Genomic DNA, 22,395 nt, shown 5'->3' on the forward strand with positions numbered 1-22,395 from the left:
ATTAAACATTTAATACTGGCCTGGCATACTGTTATGACCCCAGTGGACAGGGTCTCAGAGGAACGTGTAAGTCTGCAAGATACAAAAATCCAGCTCATAGGGCTGTGGTAACTGGGTTGACCAAATAGCTACTCCTAACGCCAACACTAGAAGTATCCGGGGATCATGCCTACGGAGATCGCTAGATGACTCGCGCCAGCCGGAGAATCTAACTACCCCTAGGAGAAGAAAACAAAGACCTCTCTTGCCTCCAGAGAAAGGGACCCCAAAGCAAGATACAAGCCCCCCACAAATAATAACGGTGAGGTAAGAGGAAATGACAAACACAGAAATGAACCAGGTTCAGCAAAGAGAGGCCAGCTTACTAATAGCAGAATATAGCAAGATAACTTATCTGGTCAACAAAAACCCTATAAAAATCCACGCTGGAGATTCAAGAACCCCCGAACCGTCTAACGGTCTGGGGGGAGAACACCAGCCCCCTAGAGCTTCCAGCAAAGGTCAGGATACAGATAGGAACAAGCTGGACAAAAATACCAAACAAAACAAAAGCAAAAAGCAAAGAAGCAGACTTAGCTTGAAAAACAGGAACCAGGATCAGAGGACAAGAGCACAACAGATTAGCTCTGATTTCAACGATGCCAGGCATAGAACTGAAGGTCCAGGGAGCTTATATAGCAACGCCCCTGAACTAACGGCCCAGGTGAGGATATAGGAAAAGACAGACGCTCCAGAGTCAAATCACTAATGACCACTAGAGGGAGCAAAAAGCAAAATCACAACAGGTGCTGACTCTGAGACTGCCGGTAATAAGTGGGTGCTAACTTTGAGACTGCTGGTAGGACATGGGTGCTGGCTCTGAGACTGCCGGTATGACATGAGTGCCGAGACTCAAAGTAAACATGATTATTCTGATCAGAAAATTACCCGTCAACGCAAAGCCGCCGGGTCCTGCTCCTCTGTGCTGCAGATTGAAGGCCAGACCTTGGTTTGTAGAACATGGGTGCCGAGACTGCCGATACAACATGGGTGCTGACTCTGAGACTGCCAGTATAACATGGGTGCTGACTCTGAGAATGCCGGTATGACATGGGTACAGACTCTGAGCCTTCCGGTATGACATGGGTGCCGAAATTGCCTGTAGAACATGGGTGCTGACTCTGAGACTGCCAATAGAACATGGGTGCTGACTGTGAGACTGCCGGTAAAACATGGATGCTGACTCTGAGACTGCCGCTATGACTTGGGTGCTGACTCTGAGACTGCTCGTATAACATGGGTGCCAAGATGGCTGGTTTGACATGGGTGCTGACTTTCAGACTGCCGGTATGACATGGGTGCTGAGATTGCCGGTAGAATATGGGTGCTGACTCTGAGACTGCCGCTATGACATGGGTGCTGAGACTGTCAGTAGAACATGGGTGACGAGGCTGCCGGTAGAACATGGGTGCTGAGACTGCCAGAACAACAGGGGTGCTGACTCTGAGACTGCTGGTATACCATGGGTGCCGAGACTGCTGGTATGACATCCGAGACTGCTGGTATGACACGGGTTCCGAGACTGCCAGTAGAACATGGGTGCCAAGAATCAGGGTCCTGGGCAGGAGTTTAAAGTGGGGCCCTAACTTTTAATATATTGCCCCATCACAGAAATATTTTGTCTGTGCTCACATGCGCTGAGTTCAGGACGTTAAAATGAGTGCGATCGACGCTATAGAAGTCGTTCTGCGCTTGTTTCCCGACCTCTTTACAGAGGATGATGACGAATGATCAGCAGTAGATCACTCTGACCTCGTACACATCATGTTATCAGCAGCACATCTGCAGTGTGCACGGGCAATGTGCTGCCGAGAACAATGATTTCTGTTCCACCATAAACAATCCAATCACCCGGTGAATGAGCAGTATTTTCCTCATTCATTGGACGATTGCTGACATGTTTACACCTATGAGCTGTCGTCTGCGTTGCAGGATTTATACATGTGGATGCTACTTATACACACTCAGTATGTTATCCACATATGTACATATGCAGCGCCCCAGAGTCCTGGTCGTTGCAGTGATGTCGTTCTTCCACCAGGGGGAGTGATATTACGTCTGAAGGTAATAAAGGAGATCTTCCTACCTGGTATCACAAACCATACACCACACTTCACACTCCAGTCCACCAGGGGGAGCCTTGCTCCTATCTACTAGGGCACTCCTCACAGAAGGGTAAAACTGGTGGGCTGGATAGAAAGTTAGAGAGACGCTGGCTGGGCTTTGCCCAGGCAACACCTGTCAGGCAGACAGGGGGAAAGGAGGAACATCAGAGCTGCAGACAGAGGATCCCTGTCAGGGGTGGGATCCTGTCAGGGGCCTAGATAGCTAGAAGGCTACAGAGCTACGCCTGCCCCACGTGCGGCAGCATCCTAAGAGAGGACACGAAGAGAATTGTGTTGTAGAGGGTGAGAAACAAAGTCACAGCACAAGGAGATAACACCAGAAGGAGTTCTGCCCTGAAATAGGCAGCCTCCTTCTGAGGCGCGTAGCCGGTGGCCGGAACACCGAGGGAGCAACCGTCTCCAAGCCTTGCTCCAGAGACCGGCAGGACAGTCAATTCCAAGTTGGCTGCCCGACCTTAATACCTAAGAAGACACGGTGGCAACTTGTGGGGGCCGGGGTCTCTAGGGTCCCTATAAACAAGCCTCAGGCCATCAGTCATACGGGTTTGTCCTATCCTTAACATCTGGGGGACCGAGAGGAAGAAATAACATCTAGAACATTTACAACAGTTGTGAGGACCTTACCGAGAAGCTCAGCAGGGAGGTACTACAACACACAGGCGCTAGAGGAAGGCTACTGATTTCCACCTGGATAGGGGACTCTGGATTTGCCTTCGGACCGTCCGGACTCTGCCTGCCCTGTGATCTGTACTCTTGGCTGTGGATGCTGAAGCCTTCAGTAAAGGTAAAGAGACTGCAACCTTGTGTCCTCGTTATTCACTGCGCCTTACATCGTCCACCATCACCATCTACACACTGGGAAGCCCTGGGGATATACTTCACCTGTGGGAAGGTACACCATCTAGCTGCCATAATATCACCCCAGCGGACCCCTAACAGAAGCGTCGGTCACCCTGACCAAATACCACAGGTGGCATCACGAACTTCCCCTTTAAAGACCTTTCCCAAAACCATATATATAAACTCTTTTACTGGACACCCCCTGAGGGCCACGGACCGGGTCAGCCACCGTGACATCCCCGAACCAGAGGACCCAGTACCGAGTACCCCATTGCCGTTACGTGGGGGCGATCCATCTTTTTGGCGTCACGAACAGGATCTACTTAAGCCTGAAAATCGGGTCAGGTGCGCCTAAGAACTGTGCCAGAACTGTATTTGAACTGTGATTTTCTTAAAGACTGTGTATTGCCATTTGCCGCCAAAATTCCCGCCAAAACCGCCGCCATTACAGCGCCACGAGGAGCGCAGGAGAAGAAGAAGGGCGTGGAGTTGTGGGCGTGAACGAACTGAGAAGCGCGAAAAACAATGACCGCCCAGTCTAAATATCTCTGTACATTGAGGACGTGTACGTCAGCAGCCGAGATCCGCCTCCTGATCCTCAATGGCGGGCGGAGACAACAAAAATGAAACCACCCAAGAAGAAGAGAGCGGGAAAAGGACCAGGAAGAGGCCAGCCACGTGGAGGACGCCATGGTGAGCTGCCCGGGACCAGAGCGTGGGGTCGGAGCAGAGGACTCCCCCAGCCACCTGGAGAGACACCGCGGCCAGGCATCACCCGTTGGCCCTGACTTCCTGCCGGCCGGCGTGGAAGAGCTCAGCGAACAACTCCTGCGGACACAGCTGAGCACTGAGGCCGGGTGGAAGAAGACCTTCATCGGGAGCTTCACCAGACGTCTGTCGGCAGCCTTCGAAGAAGTTCCAGCGCCAGAAAGCAAGGCCCTGCCGGAAAGCGAGATGCTGCAGAGATGACAAAGCCGCAGCACAAGGCCCCGCAACCAACAATCCAGACCCCAGCGGAGACGGAGCAGGCCGGCACCGGAGGGACCGCATCTGAAGCAGGTATGAAGGACGACCCTGCCCTGATGACCGACCCCACTCCAGCGACTGCTCGTGCCACCGCTACTGACTCCGTTCCAGTGACTGATTTGGCAGCAGCCGCTACCTCTGCTGCAGCAAATGCCCATACTCAAGCTGCACAGACTCCCATTAGGAGTGCGGATGCACTCTATGTGATGATAGACTGGTGTGAGGTGTATATTGTAGGGGTTCACTCGCTCAGGTGCATAGGAGGAAACAGGAGACACATTCTCTTTAATGTCCATGTAGGTTTATTCACTCCATAAACCATTTAGGAAACATAAACAAACGATATTCAGTCTTATACCAGACAGATGAATCCTCCAAAGTCCATAGGGGAGCTCCGCTCTCTCTCAGACCTGTAGGCACACATGCTGTGCTATGTCCAGCACGCGGGCTCTGTCTGAAGCCTCAGACACAGAAAGGCTTCTTCCTCTCAATACACAGACTCCTGTCCGTAGTGTCCCGCCTGGACACACGGAAATCTGTCCACACTGACAGGTTCCCATACTCACAAACCATGTGCCAAACACACCTCCATTATGTAGCCTGAAACCACACCCAGGTACCCATAACATGATTAGACATGTGGTTCTGACATCACCACAGGTCCTGACACACATACATAGATAGGCATGGTTATGCCCCTTACCTAGGGGTGAGGTATATGGGTAGCCAGACCCTCCCATCTCTCATAGCTACCCGTAACCCGGACCCAAACATACTAAGCTACTCCTTATTGCTTTATGTGCAAAATCACTCTGGGTTACATCGCAGGGAGCATCCATCCCTGTGATACATACCTCCCGTCGACTATACAACCTTTAGCCACGCTACAATATGTATATGGGATTTCTGTTGCTACACACATATATATATATATATATACACTGAGCACATACACACACACATGTATACACTGAGCACATACACACATATATATGTATACACTGAGAAAGAAAGCCAACCACCCTATGGATTTATCAGAGAGACCACACACAGGTATTATATCACAGAAATATCTTTATTCCAAATTATTCATGGCAACCATCTAAAAACAATAAATATGTACGCACAACAGGACATACAAAATTAATACGTAAGATGTTATCGGTACCCTGGTAACCACATAAATAGTCCCCAAGAAAAAATGAATGAAAACAATTAAGTATTACTAAAAATTAATAATTAAACAGTGTGCCTCAGTCCACCGCATATTGCCTATATCCATATAATACATAAAGGGAAATGTCACCCCCTGACGAAGGAAATCCTCCGAAACGCGCGTCGGGGTACGCGATTACAGGACCCAGATACCCTTAAAGGTATATACCCACCATTATTTATGTCCCTTCAGCACATAGCACTTTATGGGTTTTTGAGCACATGTTTTGCATGCTTTGGGTATATAACACTGAAAGATGTATAATCACTACTCCCCTGTCCCTTGAGCACATAGCACTTTTTTGTGCACATGCTTTGCCAGCCACTGGCCTTTAGCACATTTCCCTTTATGTATTATATGGATATAGGCAATATGCGGTGGACTGAGGCACACTGTTTAATTATTAATTTTTAGTAATATTTAATTGTTTTCATTCATTTTTTCTTGGGGACTATTTATGTGGTTATCTGGGTACCGATAACATCTTACGTATTAATTTTGTATGTCCTGTTGTGCGTACATATTTATTGTTTTTAGATGGTTGCCATGAATAATTTGGAATAAAGATATTTCTGTGATACCTGTGTGTGGTCTCTCTGATAAATCCATAGGGTGGTTGGCTTTCTTTCTCTACTTGGTGGTGGTAGTCACCAACATTCACAGAACACCGTGAGGAGTCAATAATTGTAATAATTTTATTGTTTTTATATATTTTATTTGAGTCATCTCTGGTGTTTCTGTGTGCTAACATTATGTATACACTGAGCACATACACACATATATATGTATACACTGAGCACATACACACATATATATGTATACACTGAGCACATGTAGACAGATGTATATGGAGCACATACACAGTATATGACACACAATATGTTACACACATAGCACACAGGCATGCATACACCGAGCACATACACACACATACATGTATACACTTAGCACATACACACACATACATGTATACACTTAGCACATACATATATGTATACACTGAGCACATACACACACGTGTATACACTGAGCACATACACACACGTGTATACACTGAGCAAATATACCCACAGAACACATACACACATAGAGAGCTCTATCTCCTCTTCATTTCTTCAGACTCCCCCAGCACTTGACGTGGTGGCATTACGGTCACATGACTGGTCACTTGATTGTGATGTCACCAAAAGTCTGGAAGCCTTTTCCACATTCGAATCTAAAGTGATAATGCTATTATGGTTGTACCGACTGTTACCTGGTGACTTCTGACTGGTTGTAGCGACTGTTGCCTGGTGACTTCTGACTGGTTGGAGCAACTGGTGCCCGGTGACTTCTGACTGGTTGGAGCAACTGGTGCCCGGTGACTTCTGACTGGTTGTAGCGACTGGTGCCCGGTGACTTCTGACTGGTTGGAGCAACTGGTGCCCGGTGACTTCTGACTGGTTGTAGCGACTGGTGCCCGGTGACTTCTAACTGGTTGTAGCGACTGTTGCCCGGTGACTTCTAACTGGTTGTAGCGACTGTTGCCTGGTGACTTCTGACTGGTTGGAGCAACTGGTGCCCGGTGACTTCTGACTGGTTGTAGCGACTGTTGCCTGTTGACTTCTGACTGGTTGTAGCGACTGGTGCCCGGTGACTTCTGACTGGTTGTAGCGACTGTTGCCCGGTGACTTCTGACTGGTTGTAGCGACTGTTGCCCGGTGACTTCTGACAGGTTGTAGCGACTGTTGCCAGGTGACTTCTGACTGGTTGTAGCGACTGTTGCCCGGTGACCTCTGACTGGTTGTAGCGACTTGTCACGATAATATGAATATGCCATGTTTTTAGTATATACCTAAAGGGTCCATGGCTTTTCAGACACACGCTGTGGGCTTTTCTGACCCCCCCTCTTCACTCGGCCTAGAAAGTTCTTCTCTTTTTGCCAGCAGGCAACTCCCTCCCCCCCTCGCTATATAGTGTAATGTGAAACCAGCCAGCCCATTCACTGAAGAATTTATATAGCTTTATGCTGCGAAAGCCAGGGTCCTTAAACTCCTCATTCCCCCCCTCCCGCCTAATACCAGCCAAAACTGGTACAGAAACTGCATGGGACTCTTTGTTCTTTTAAAGTTACGTATAATGGCACTGATCAGGGCTAGAGATGTAAGGATTATATGTTCCGGATGTCCATCGAGAGATCTATAGCTCACTGAAATTGCTAGGAGCTAAACCCAACGAGTGCAAGGAGCGAGTTTCTCCGTAAGCAGGTCATGTATCTATGTCATGTTTACACTTAAAAGAATCCCCCCAATGTGGTGAACATTCTGATCATGGTGTCGTTGCCATACGAGGTTCATACAGTGAGTCATCCATGTATCGAAATGGTTTGTCATAACTCTAAGAAAGGGGAGGATTTAGCCTCTGAGTGAGGTCACCACAGGGGGAGTGCCTTGGTTTTGGGCTGGGAGAAAACTGAGTGGGACAGCAATCTTGCTTGTCTTTTGTCTGGGCACTAGCTGCTATACAGATGTGTGATGCATCTTGATGTGTCCCCTGAGCACATGGTCAGCCAGGAGAAGAAATGATCTGAACCAAATGCAAGTGTTTTTTCAACTTTAAACCCATTTTATTTGTAATTGTATTGTACATACGATACTTGTCTCTTTATAATATCTTGTTATACTTCTGTAAACACTGCCTACCTTTTTTTAACACTCCACTCAAACCCAGACTCATAATCAACCAGGTGGTCAGGAACAATGTCCCCACCCCTATGCGCATAACTCCCAATAAGACCTATGTATATGAAGGAGGACAACGGGAGTATATATAGCAAAGTAACAAACTTTATTAGAAACACAATTAAAAACACACACATTTAAAAGACACCAAATGAAAATGCCAGGAATCCATGTTATATCACAAGTTAACAGCCAACCATTGGCATATGGTAATGTGCAAAGAGAAGGTGTGCAATAACTCCATGTAATCCTACTAAGTGGACCCAGTTACCATGAACCACCCCATAACCACCTTAATATATCTTAGCCAATGCTATTCTGATGTTTAGAAAAAGTGCTGGTCAGAGAACCTGATCCACAATGAGGACTAACATGGAGAGTGCCCGGAGGAGCAATATGAGTACCAAGCCATCCGGCGTCAAAGGATCCCCCTCCCAAAGCACAAGCACAATCTTACCCACATGGAGATCCCTGGATTGAGCGTCACCCCCGACGCGCGTTTCGCTGCTATTCTTGCTGCTTTATCAAGGGGAAGTGTCGTTTCCTAAATCACCACACCTTATATCCTGTAAGTCCCATGTCACATGACTGTCATGGCACTTTTTCTAAACATCAGAATAGCATTGGCTAAGATATATTAAGGTGGTTATGGGGTGGTTCATGGTAACTGGGTCCACTTAGTAGAATGGTAGGCACGGCACTGTATAAGGAACGTGCCTCTGACTGCAGAGCCCCTAAGGGACAGCTAGAGGGGAAATCTGTGCAGTGCCAAATTCCCCCCCTCCCACTACCTCCCCAGGTGAGGTCATGATTGGGACGCCCGGCGGACCAACCGGGGAGAAGAGGTGAGTCAGGCCACACCCTCAGGGGTTAAATTCTAGTGACGGGGCCAGGTTCTCCCTCTTTCTCCCCGGCTGACCCTTGGAAGCTGTTGTCCCGGACATCCTGACCGCGGTGGCTGCCCCTGCGATCGAGGCCCTACAGCAGGGAGCTGCACAGGAAGGTGAGCAATGGTCGCGATCCCTTAATTCTGGCCTGGGTGCTCACCTTCCTGTGCCCTCTCCTCACCCCCCAGCCTCTCCATCGTCCCCCGGGGCCCCGTCCCTTGCACACCCACCCCCTCCTGGGGCCTCGTCCTCGCCTGTCGCCCCTGCGCTGCTGGCCCCCGCTCGCTTGCCCATGTTGTCGGTCCCGTCCACCGCAGACCCCGGGGCTCCCGCTCCCAGCCCCTGGCACTCCTGCTGGCCACGGCGCAGCGGCGCCGCCGGGTGGACGCTTGGGGCGTTCCTCCCGTCCTCCCGTGCGCTTGCGTGTCGCTGCAGGGCCGCCGTGTTTCTGCCCCTCACACGGCTCCGGGTGGCGCGGCGGGCTTCGCGGCGCTTGCCCCGGGTTCCGCTCCCCGCCGGTCCCGGGCGCCCGCACCATACTACGAGTGCGCCCGGGCCCCGGTCACTTCTGGTCACCGCTCTGAAGCCCGGGGCCCGGCGCGCTTAGTGGATGCCTCCCCCTCTCACACATTCCAGGCCCGCCCTTCCTCCCAGGGTGCAGTGTGGGCCGCGTGGGACACGCCCACTTCCTCCCTGCAGCCCCACAGCTTTTCTGGGGCAGGCAGGTGGCCGCCCCGGTGTCCTCGGCTGTGCACCAGCCGCTCTGGAGGACCGGGGTACAGCGCGTGCAATCAGCTCGGGCGCAGCGCCGGTCCCCTGCAGCGGCGGGGAGTCTCCCCTCCCTGATGCCGGCCGGGGACCATCATGCCCCGCACACATACGCCCCTGCGCGCGCTGTTAGCACAGCGATAGCCTGAGGGCCCCCAGCCCGCCAAATCGTTCGGGGGGGCGCCTCATATGCAGCGCCCCCTAACCCCCCGAGCCAGTTCCCGCCACGCAGCGCCGCACCGACCCCTGCTACACCCGGGCTGCACCACGGGGGACCCCTGGCCAGCCCACTCCTGGCCTGCCATGTCCCCCCAGCAGGCACATCAGCGTTGCCTGTGCGGGGGGCGGGCGGTCAGGGGCCAGAGCCACAGATACGGCCGCAGAGCGTGGTTCACCGGTCTAAACGTACCGGCCAGCACGCTCTGCGGCCAGAAGTGTACGCACCAAGCACGCACACAGTCACACCAAGCACAAACACAGCTACAATAAATTGTGCTCCTCCAACAACCCCATGGTCACAAACGCAAATCGCAGACAGTTTCCTATCAGCCCCTGCCCCTTTTAAGCTCACCCCGCAGTGCAAGCCTAACAGTCGCTGTGCCTTCCCCGGCTCTATGCCCTGCACCGCTACTCACGCCCCATAACCAAATTTACGTCCCCCCCCAATCCCGAATTAAATGTCCCCAACACAACCCCTAGACACGGCAATCACAGGCATAGATGCCGCCGATCGTCCTCACCCTCATCAGTAGATTCCCGCCACCGTCCCCGCTGTCCCTCTAGCTGTTGGCATTCCCACTCCAGTCGCCGACACCACTTATACAGGAGCCACCATAGATCCCGCTCCTCCAGATGGCGCTCGCCATCCACAACCGGCTCAGAGACATCGGGGAGTTACAACGGGCGGTACCAGTCGCATGCCGAAAGACGGCGGTCTCACCGGACACCCAGAGCGGGTACCCGGTGGGAACAGACACTGACACCCCTCGTTACGGACCAGGCGGAGATCGGAGCCCCAATAGCCTCTCATCCTCGAGCACACGACAGAGGTCATCCGTCACGTGCTCCATCCTGGGCTGACGCACGGGGAGACATGTCATACGTACCTCCCCGGTCCACCAGCCAGCATCGAACCATCAAAACAATAGAAGCCGGAGCACCTCCCTCTCCAGGGGACGCTCGGCACCAGACACAATGCAGCAGAATACATCCCCATCCTCGAGCACACGACAGACATCATCCGTCACGTGCTCCATCCTGGGCTGACGCACGGGGAGACACCCCATACGTACCTCCCCGGTCCACCAGCCAGCACCGAACCATCAAAACAGTAGAAGCCGGAGCACCTCCCTCTCCAGGGGACGCTCGGCACCAGACACAATGCAGCAGAAGACATCCCCGTGCCACGGCGCTGGCCGCTGGCACGCCATCTTCATCCTCCTGGGCGGGCGGCCAGCACCAGGACAGCGCCACGGCAGGAGCCAGAGTACCTCCGTCCGGAGACACTCGGCCCGCATCTGACAGCGGTGAGTTCTTTGATATCGGTGAGCACTCTACAACACAAAATGCGGGAGAAAGCGAGCTGGCAGCCGCTATCAAGACCCTAGTTCAGCAGTTGACACGCCCAGGCGTGCCAACTGACACTAGCACCACCCAAGCAGCTAGTCTGCACAAGGATGCATTTTTCTGTGGAGTTAGCCCGCTAGGAGCGCACGTTGAGTTAGAGACAAAGCAAAAAATTTGGGATAATGCTAGCGTAGATATATGGTCACTGTTATCGGCCGACCAACAGTTCGTCGACAAGGAAAGGAGAATAGGCAAGCAGTTAAAGCGGCGGAACTGCTATATTTCGGTTCTAAAAACGGCTTTTATATCCCTTTTAAACCCAGACCCTTGACAAACTACTGCAAATAATTTAAAATCCCCAGAACGTCGTTCCGAATTATTTATTTACCAAGAACTAATAGATAATTCATACCGCGCGTTTACAAGATAAGAGCAAACCAAAAATAGCGCAAACGATGAATAACTGGCTTCAGGCTTTCGCGTTTCTCGGCTGTATCATGGGCCAAAAGCACCCAGAACGCTGTTCCGAACTATTTAGCTATCAGGCCCTAATCTATAATTCCTATAAGTGTCACGGCGGGTCTGCATGGAAACGGTACGACGAGGAGTTCCGCAGGCGGCTGGCCTTGCAACCAGACTTGGGCTGGGGAGTGAAAGCGACGGACATATGGTTACGATTCATGCTGTCCCAAAAAACAGCCCCTCTTTTCATCAGAGACCACTTATCACTCAGCAACAGCAGGCCAGAATACAGGGGTCGGACGCGGACATGGGGCCGGCGTACTTTTTAACGACGGATACTGCCGCTTCCAAGGGTCCTGTAAATATAGACACGAATGCTCCTCCTGCGGAGGTGGACACCCTGCATTCAGGTGTACCCGCCAAGCAAAACAGAGCGCCTTCAACGTTTAACCCCGGTGAACTTAACCGCAATGGCCCATGGCTAAACCGTTATCCCAATAAGAAGCGGCGCAGCAACCACATTTCTGCTTTAAATACGGCTTCTATATCCCCTTCGAGCACAGTCCCCAAGTTAAAATCAGCACGCGAATTCCCAAGATTTTCAAAAAATAATAGAACTAGGCTCGATGGCGGGCCCGTTAAAATCATTGTGTGCTCCATCGCTGACTGACAGCCTGAGTGAATCTTCACCCAGGGCTACCAGCCAGTCCAACCAACGGGAGCCGGTTTTCATCCTTCAACCGAAGGGTTTACAAAAGAGCTACACAGGAGTCGGAGTTCCTCCGTTGGCGGATGTCACTCCTCCTGTGACACGCAATCGGTGTGCATGGTATGATCACTAAGGAATTAATGCCGAAAAAGGTGGTTACTTGAATCGATGCCAAAAAAGGCGGTTAATACAGCTATGACGAATCAATGATAAAGCAATGCCGAACGGGCTTTTACGGCAAATGAGAATAAACTACACTGGAGCAGGAGTTCCTCCATCAATGGGAGTCACTCTGCCAGAAGCAGATAGCGGTGAGTGTTTTCATTTTGGCGAACTCAATGGTCCGGCGGACGGTGGAACAAGCGTCCCTGAGGTGGACTTTACGAATGGGTGAAATATGGTTTCATAATGCGGGCAATGAATACAGGTCCCCGGGAATATGCTCAGAGGACAGTAAATGAGATTATTTACGGGCTTGACATCATACCTGCGTTATGGCGCGGGGGACGCCAAACAAAGATTTAGGCCTAAGGGTCGGTGGAAATATTGCAGATGGTTTTGCGGCAATCTACAAGGACCATTGGTGAAAAGGCCAATGGCCTGAACTATGGACCACGGCCACATGGGGCCGTGACCCAGCACTGGTAGAGATCTTGGCATCGAGCTATGGGGGCTCAATTGGAAAATACGAACATCCGATTTCTAACCAAACAGCTGAGAACAGCAATAGCCCTAAACAGCATGCCCTCTTCTTCTCAGCCAGCACTCGCGCTGTTGCGCCACCTAGCACTATTATGCCTCAAACACAACATCTGGTGCCGTTACAGCATCTGTAGATGATAAAATTGTTAACTCTTTGTTATCTTCCGATTGGCAGGCATTCAAACTCTTCCTCCCCAAGGCGCAAACATCGGGCCTACAATTTCCTCCTTCCCTCTTGGACATGGTGGCCAATCACTGATGCCCGTGATCCGTGCTTCAGTGACACCGGCTACTTGGCAGGTTTACGGTAAGGCGTGGGAGGAGTGGTGCTCACTAACTCAAGGAACGCCAGTCGACAGGTGCGAACGGGCGAGATGCGACGTCTTTGTAGAACTCTTAGAACGGCTCAGGCGTAGAGGTGCGTCAGGGACATTAGCGTACCGTCATTTATCGGGAATAGCCTTCTTCTCTCAGCTGCTGGGGTGGATGGACATAACCAAATATTTTCTCATCAAACAAGCCGTTAAAGGCCGGAAAGGGCTCCAACCTAGTCAGGAATGCCGTCGCCCAGTTACCTTAAAGCTACTGCACGACGTAGTTGCAATATCTTCATCAGTGTGCAAGTCACAATACGAGGCAACGCTGATATCTGCAGCGTTCGCAATCGCCTTCTTCGGGGCGCTTCGCATCAGTGAATTAGTGCCGCAGTCAAAAACAAAAAAAAAAAAACAAAAAAAAAAAAAAACAGCATCAGTAGGCGGTTTAATCAACGAAGACCTCGTCATATGCAGCGAAGCTCTGCACATTGGAGTATGTAGATCCAAACGCGACCCCACCGGGAGGGGGACATGGATTGGTCAAGGCGTCAGACGGCCCCTATATGCCCGCTAAAAAATAGTTAAACACTATACGATGGTTATACATCCGGGTAGAATTTTTCTTTCAAACAACGACGGGTCCCCTCTTACAAAATATCAATTTCAAGCGATTTTTACACAGTGCCTAGAGGCGGTCGGCGTGGCTCCAAAAAAAAAAAAAATATGGGACACATTCCTTCCGAATAGGGGCGGCTACCGAAACAGCTAGAGCGGGGGTATCGGAAGTTGAGGTGCAGAGAATGGGCCGCTGGAAATCCGCATGCTTCGCAAGATACATAAGACCAGACCTGCTTTAACACTTTTTGTCTCTTACAGGCAGCTGTAGGTCCACAGTCCGGGTAGTGGGGCATTCTTTTGTCTACCGGGCGCGCAAAAGAGCCAAACTGAGGCCGGGCGGAATCAAGTTTGGCTTCCCGAATCTGGAAGTCAACTAGAGAGGCATCAGAGGGCTCCGGTGTCGGCAGATCTTCCCGGAGATGGTCGACATGACTAAGAGGGCCAAGGGGCCGGTGGTTCTGGTCCTACATGCCGGAGGCAATGACTTTGGGAAGCGGAAAGGGGCCGAGCTGTACACAGTAATGTCAACAGACATCGATCGCTTTGTCTGTTTATTACCAGATATGGCGGTGGTGTGGTCCGAGATAATACCTCGAGCGGTCTGGCACGAAGCTAAGGACGTAAAAGCCATTGAAAACGCAAGAAAAAGGATTAACACAAAGATGTCGAAGTTTGTGTGAGAAAAGTACGACATTGTGGTTCGACACCAAGAGTGAGAAGGGAACAATTTTGCTTTGCTAAGACTGGATGGCATCCACCTCACGGACATCGGGCTCAACATAAGTTTGGAGGGTTTGCGGGATGGTGTTGAACAGGCTCTAAGGATGTTGTGTGGGGGTCGGAGTCTTGTGTAGGTCATACACATGATCCTCCGTGGCGGTAAGTAGAGGGGGGCAAAGGTTCGTGACCTCTCATCGGCTTGCTGGCCCAGCGGTCATCGGCTGGGGCCTTCAGCAATGAGTGCGTCGCGATGTGTAATTGCCTTTCTCTACTTTGCAAATAATAAAACTGTGACCGACCTGTTCAACCCATCCAGGATTGTCGGTGTCTTTTATTACGGAATGGTGGGACGGGGGGAAGGCACTGGTTACGACACACGGGTCTCTGCAGTCTGGTAGGCACGGCACTGTATAAGGAACGTGCCTCTGACTGCAGAGCCCCTAAGGGACAGCTAGAGGGGAAATCTGTGCAGTGCCAAATTCCCCCCCTCCCACTACCTCCCCAGGTGAGGTCATGATTGGGACGCCCGGCGGACCAACCGGGGAGAAGAGGTGAGTCAGGCCACACCCTCAGGGGTTAAATTCTAGTGACGGGGCCAGGTTCTCCCTCTTTCTCCCCGGCTGACCCTTGGAAGCTGTTGTCCCACCCTCCCTCCCTTATAAACTGGTAAATGTACTGTGCAATTACTGTTAAAATGTTTTGAATTTTAAATTTAAAAAAAAAAAAAAAAAAAAACGATTTTTTTCTTTATATACGTCACAGCGGTAAGTAGAGGGGGGCAAAGGTTCGTGACCTCTCATCGGCTTGCTGGCCCAGCGGTCATCGGCTGGGGCCTTCAGCAATGAGTGCGTCGCGATGTGTAATTGCCTTTCTCTACTTTGCAAATAATAAAACTGTGACCGACCTGTTCAACCCATCCAGGATTGTCGGTGTCTTTTATTACGGAATGGTGGGACGGGGGGAAGGCACTGGTTACGACACACGGGTCTCTGCAGTCTTACATGGAGTTATTGCACACCTTCTCTTTGCACATTACCATATGCCAATGGTTGGCTGTTAACTTGTGATATAACATGGATTCCTGGCATTTTCATTTGGTGTCTTTTAAATGTGTGTGTTTTTAATTGTGTTTCTAATAAAGTTTGTTACTTTGCTATATACCGTATATACTCGAGTATAAGCCGACCCGAGTATAAGCCGACCCCCCTAATTTTGCCACAAAAAACTGGGAAAACTTATTGACTCGAGTATAAGCCTAGGGTGGAAAATGCAGCAGGTACTGGTAAATTTCAAAATTAAAAATAGATGCTCCATACCGTTCATTATGGCCCCATAGATGCTCCACATAAAGCTGTGCCATATATACAATGCTCTGCACCGTTGTCCCATAGATACTCCACATAAAGCTGTGCCTTATATATAGTGCTCTGCACATACCTCCCAACCGTCCCGATTTCAGCGTGACAGTCCCGCTTTGGCACCGGGGTCCCGCTGTCCCGCTTCGGGCATTTAAAATCCCGAATTTGCGGCCGCCGGTGAAGCCCCGCCCACTTCCGGGACGTAGAGAGAGCCCGATTAGTACCCGCTGTTCGTTCCGTTCCCTGGGACTGCGTTGTAGCCACGCCCCCTTGAGTTGCCTCACCGCCCGCCTCCGGCTTCCTCCTCAACTATAGACGTGGGCGGACTCTGAGGACAGAGCGGCAGCACCCGGACTGGTTTCTGGCACGGGGGCAGAGTTGTGAGACACTCCGTGTCTGTGTGACCGCGGGAGCAGCGAGCGGATCTCCAGACTGTAAGTGAATGTATGTGTCTCTCCCCCTCTCCATGCAGCGCTGCCCTGCTGCGGTTACAGCAGAGACTCTGACAGCATAGGAGGACTGACAAACTAAACTTTGTCTCCCCATGGTGCGCGCACCCCGCTCCCACTCTCCCCCTGGTACCCATCCATCGGATTCTCCACCAACCTGGTGCAGCACCCCTTACATTCTATGGGGGCTGCCACCTGCCTGCGTTACATTCTATGGGGGCTGCCACCTGCCTGCGTTACATTCTATGGGGGCTGCCACCTGCCTGCGTTACATTCTATGGGGGCTGCCACCTGCCTGCGTTACATTCTATGGGGGCTGTGCAGCATTATATTCTATGGGGCTGTGCTGTATTACATTCTATGGGGACTGAGCTGTAATGCTGGATACAGCAGTCAGCGGCGCAGCTGGATGACACCATTCAGCGCCGTGGGAGTGGAAGCTGCCGGCTGCTGCGAGGGAGCGCGGTGAAAGGTGTTTGTGTGTACTGATGGAGAAGGCAATGATGGGGGTGGGGTAACCATGTGTGGCCATTATACTGCACCCAGCATTGTGTGGGGCCATTATACTGTACCCAGCATTGTGTGGCCATTATACTATACCCAGCATCGTGTGGGGCCATTATACTGTACAAAGCATCATGTGGCGCCATTATACTGTATGGACCATCACGTGGGGCAAGTATACTGTACGCAGCATCATGTGGGGCCATTATACAGTATGGAGCATAATGTGGCCAATGGCCATTGTACAGTATGGAGCGTCGTGTGTGGCCATATTTTTTTGTTCATAATTATTGTTAACGAAACATTGTGATCAGAAGTGCTAAATGGGTGTGGTTGGGGCGTGGCTAGTTGTGAAATGGGTGTGGCCTAAAATTTGCCGTTGCCCCATAGCTCTGCCATATAGTGCTCTGCACCGTCCATTATTGCCCCATAGCTGTTGCTGCTGCTGCAATAAAAAAAAAACAAAACACATACTCACCTCTCTTGCTTGCAGCTCCTCGGCGCCATCTTCCCGGCGTCTCTCCGCACTGACTGATCAGGCAGAGGGCGGCGCGCACACTATATGCGTCATCGCGCCCTCTGCCTGAACAGTCAGAGCGGAGAGACGCCGGGAAGATGGCGCGACGCCCAGCGTGTGGAACGAGGACAGGTGAATATGTCATACTTACCTGCTCCCGGCGTCCCGCTCCTTCCCCCAGACAGCTGGTCTTCGGTGCCGCAGCCTCTTCCTCTGTCAGCGGTCACCGGCATCGCTGATTAGAGAAATGAATTATGCGGCTCCGCCCCTATGGGAGGTGGAGCCGCCTATTCATTTCTCTAATGAGCGGTCCCACGTGACCGCTCAGGGGAAGAGGCTGCGGCACCGAAGACCGTGGGACGGGCAGGGGGAGCGTCAGGATCGCCGGGACTAGGTGAGTATATGACAGTGCTCACCCGCCGACCCCACCACCGATCATGACTCGAGTATAAGCCGAGAGGGGCACTTTCAGCCCAAAAATTTGGGCTGAAAATCTCGGCTTATACTCGAGTATATACGGTATACTCCCGTTGTCCTCCTTCATATACACTACCTTTTTTTAAGTAAAACATATAAAATTACTAGCTTTGTCTCTCTATAACGTACTGTCACGTCCTCTGAAGTGAATTATGCTACTAATCAGGGTTGGCTCCGGACCCATTAATAATTACGAAATCGGAGCTGGTGGCAGCGGATCTGTTCTGTGCTTTTGGGAGGCTTTGTAGCGACGGACGGCATTGATAATTATTGTTCCCGCCTGAGTGGGAGTAGTTATATCGCCCTCGCTGCAGTGTGCCCATTAGCCAGTACAAAGTAAGGCAGCGTTTCTGGCGACTAATTATCCTAGGTGCAGTGCCCTGTTTGCCTTAGGGTAAGGGGGACACCAGAGAGCTGCAAGTTCCAAACCGGAACTGGGAAGTGGGCTATAGATAAATCCCCTTCAGAAAGGAACCAGGGGCAACCAAACAACCCCAGTTCATGACAAATTGATGTGTGTGGTGGGGATGAAAAAGGTATCCTCCCCGTGAACCATGACATATTGGTGGCAGAACGGTGGGATAATAGAACATTAGTGATCGGGTTTGAGCAATCATTCCTTTCACTAAAAACTTGCACAGTTCTGGAGAGGACTCTGCGAAAAAAAAGGATTTGGAGAACAAGCTCAGTGTGTACTAGTCCTGAGACAATAGTGTGTACTTGCAATTACCTCCTCCCTTTCTCTTTGTTTTTCTATCCTATCTTTTATTTGGGAATGATGGCCGCAAAAGGAGAAGATTGGTACACCCAGCAGAAGAGGGCCACTCTTGTTGGAATATGCACGTACCACTGAATGCCGGCCCTACTTGCAACCAGGGCAGCTTGGACCCCCACCTGCCGATGGCCTTGGAACAACTCCCCACCGATTACCGTGATGGACATCTGAGGCTGATCCAGCAATACCAAGTGAAAGCAGAGGCCCAGCGGGAGGCGGAGAGAGCCGAGTGGCAAGCGGAACGGGAGCACTGGCTGGAGCTAGACCGACTCCAGGGGTCGAGTTCGTCCCAGTCCAGCAGAGAGCCCAACACCACTCCGACCCCTAAACCCCGGCCAGAGTACTTTCCTGTGATGGAAAAGGATGGGGACTTGGACACTTTTTTGAGGGCCTTTGAGAAGGCCTGCAGACAGTATCGGCTGCCGAATGATGAATGGGCCCGATACCTGACCCCAGGGCTAAAAGGCAAAGCTCTGGAGGCATTAGCTTCTCTCCCGCCAGACCAAGATGAAGACTATGAGGCCATCAAGCAAGCCTTGATAACAAAGTACCAGCTTACAGTTGAGGTTTACCGTAGAAAGTTACGGAAGCTCCAGCGTAGCCCACACGACAGCTACGGCGATGTGGCGCATGGACTCAGGACCCTCTTTAACCAGTGGATCCAAGGACTGTCAGTGACCACCTTTGAGCAGCTGGGAGACCTGATGATCAAAGACCAGTTCTTACATCTTTGCCCAGCTGAGGTGCGACAGTTCATGATGGACAGAGAGCCCAAAGAGGTGACTAAAGCAGCGCAGACTGCCAACTCCTATGAGGCCAACCGTAAATAGGAAGTGTGGAAGCCAGTCACCGCCAGCTGGAGAGGGGGTAAGCCGGCAACCAATGCCAGTACCCCTGCCAGCCAACTCACCAGAGGCCCTGTCCCTGTTGCCAACAGCTCCAGACCTACCACCGACCTTTGCTAGTGTTTTTCCTGCAAACGGACTGGTCCGGACAAGCAGAGGAACCCCCCAGCCAAGACCCCAGGGCCTAATGCAGCAGTTCTTTTGGTGGGTGGGACGTTTGGGAAGGTGTATGACAACGTGCAGCATGTCACCGTGGGGGGCCATGTCGCTACAGGCCTCAAGGACACCAGGGCCGAACCCTTATCCGACCCAAACTTGCGGCCCCTGAAGAGATTATTCTGGGGAAAACCCTGACTGTCACCGGGATTGGGGGCATCCGCTGTTCCCTGCCAATGGCCTGGGTGTATGTAGATTGGGGTGCCAGAAGTGGGGTGAAGGAAGTGGGGCTGTCCGATAACTTGCCCACTGATGTTTTATTGGGGACTGATTTGGGGAGGATGGTTGCATATTACGTCCCTGACTCCCCTCCCCAATCGAACGCTGATGACAGCAATGGGAAACTGCATGTGTTACCTGACAATGCTTTACCAATTAATGATGTACCTGATAACCATTTTTCTGAAAGTGCCCAAGGTAATACTGATGATGCTAATGATGAAAATATGCATGTGTCACATGCTAACCATTTATTTCCTAAGAATGATGTGTTCACAAGTGCAGGAGTGCTCAGCCACGTCACTCTGCGGTGTGGGATGGCTGAGGAACCCCTAACAGGAGCAAGCGATGGTGCTATGGGAAATGGGGGGATGCATGAGGACCGTGAGGAAGGTGATGCTGTGCAACTGACCAGTGCCACAGAGGAAGGTAAATGCCCCATAAGTAGCACTGCTCCTGATATGTTGGGGGTGAATGGGGAGGTAGTACCCTTAGCAGTGCCGGCTGATGGGTCTGTGGAAATCCCTGGGGAGACAACCTAAGTAGCTGCTGTCACCCACAGTGAGAGTGCCCAGAACAAGATAACGTTCTGCCTTCTGGACCCTCCTCAGTCACAGGCGTGGCTGAACAAGAGATAGACCCAGAGCAGGTCCCAGAGGGTTCCTGTAGGGAATGGACCCTGACTTTGCTTCTGGCTGCCCCTATCCAGGAGTTCCAGGCTACTCTGCACTCAGGTGCGAGCCTGGAGAATTTGAGGCACCTCACCGAGAAGCCCACCTCCGTGACTGATAAGGAGAGGGTATTCTGGGAACGAGGGAGGTTGTACCAGGAGACAGTACCCGGAAAATCACAAGAAAGAGTGGTTGAGGGAAAGACAGCTGGTCGTCCTGTACCAGTTCAGGGGTGAGTTGTTGTGGATTGCCCATGAGATCCTATTCGTTGGACACTTGGGGATCAGAAAAACTAAGGTCCGGCTGTCTCAACACTTCTATTGGCCCAAGATGGGGACAGATGTGACAAACTACTGCTGCACCTGTATCACCTGTCAAAGAGTGGGGCAGGCAGGGCTTGCTCTTAAGGCTCCCTTGATCCCTTTGCCAGTGATAGAGGAGCCTTTCCAGAGGATCGCGTTGGACATTGTGGGCTCGCTGGCCATCCCCAGCAACTCTGGAAAGCAATACATCCTTACTGTGGTAGACTACGCTACCCGGTATCCAGAGGCAGTAGCTCTGTCATCATCTAGGGCAGATAAGGTGGCGGATGCCCTGTTGGCTATCTTTTCATGGGTTGGATTTCCCAGGGATATGCATACCGATCAAGGGACCAAATTCATGTCTCGCCTAATGGAGGCTCTCTGTAAGAGAATGCAGGTGAAGCGTCTGGTATCGAGTGCATATCACCCACAGACCAATGGCTTGTGTGAGTGCTTCAACGATACCCTCAAACAGATGCTACACATGCTGGTTGAGACCCAAGGACGCGGCTGGGAGCGGTACCTCCCACACCTGCTATTCGCTTACCGAGATGTTCCGCAGGCCTCGACGGGGTTCTCCCCCTTCGAGCTCCTGTACGGCAGGTGAGTCCGGGGACCCCTTTGGCTGGTAAGGGAATCCTGGGAAGAAGAGCAGAACCTTTCTGAAGTGTCCATTGTGGAGTATGTTATGCGCTTCCCTGACAAAATGCAGACCTTGAAGCAGTTGATGCATGACAACATGACGGAGGTTCAGGCTGATCAGAAGCACTTGTACGACCAGAACACCCGGCAGCGCACCTGCCAGGTGGGTCAAAAGGTGTGGGTGCTGGTCCCTGTACCAAAAAATAAGCTTCAGGCAGCCTGGGAAGGCCCGTATGTCATCCACCAACAGCTCAACCCAGTCACCTACGTGGTCACGGTTGACCACGCTCGGGGTAGGAGAAAGGCCTTTCACGTCAATATGATGAAGGCTCATCATGAACCTGAAGCCTCATCATGAACCTGAAGCCTAGGTCCTACCAGTCTGCAGCCTGCCTGAAGATGGGGAGGAAGACCCCCTCCTGGACATGCTGGCTCAATCGAAGGCCGGTAGGTCCATCGAGGACGTGGAGGTAAGCACCTTGCTAACCGAACCCCAGCGGTCACAGTTGCAGGCCACGCTAGAACCCTTCTGGGTCGTGTTCTCCAACCGAACTGGAAGGACTGAGTTAGCGGTCCATGAGGTTGACAAAGGGAATCATGCCCCACTACGGCGAACACCCTATCGGATCTCCGACGAGGTGCAGCAGGTTATGCGCCAGGAGATCGATGAGATGTCACAGCTGGGGGTGATTCAATGATCAAAG

General features: G+C 51.6%; 1 long non-coding RNA gene across 1 annotated transcript; it reads left to right on the forward strand.

Annotated features, from left to right (window-relative positions):
• Window positions 1–10,912: 10,912 nt before the first annotated feature.
• On the forward strand, window positions 10,913–15,632 carry LOC143784809 (uncharacterized). Its single transcript, XR_013217891.1, has 2 exons — window positions 10,913–11,148; window positions 14,255–15,632. It is a non-coding gene; the product is annotated as an uncharacterized LOC143784809 (long non-coding RNA).
• Window positions 15,633–22,395: the final 6,763 nt, after the last annotated feature.

Source organism: Ranitomeya variabilis, chromosome 7, assembly GCF_051348905.1.
Source record: "Ranitomeya variabilis isolate aRanVar5 chromosome 7, aRanVar5.hap1, whole genome shotgun sequence".
NCBI classification, from domain to species: Eukaryota; Metazoa; Chordata; class Amphibia; order Anura; family Dendrobatidae; genus Ranitomeya; species Ranitomeya variabilis.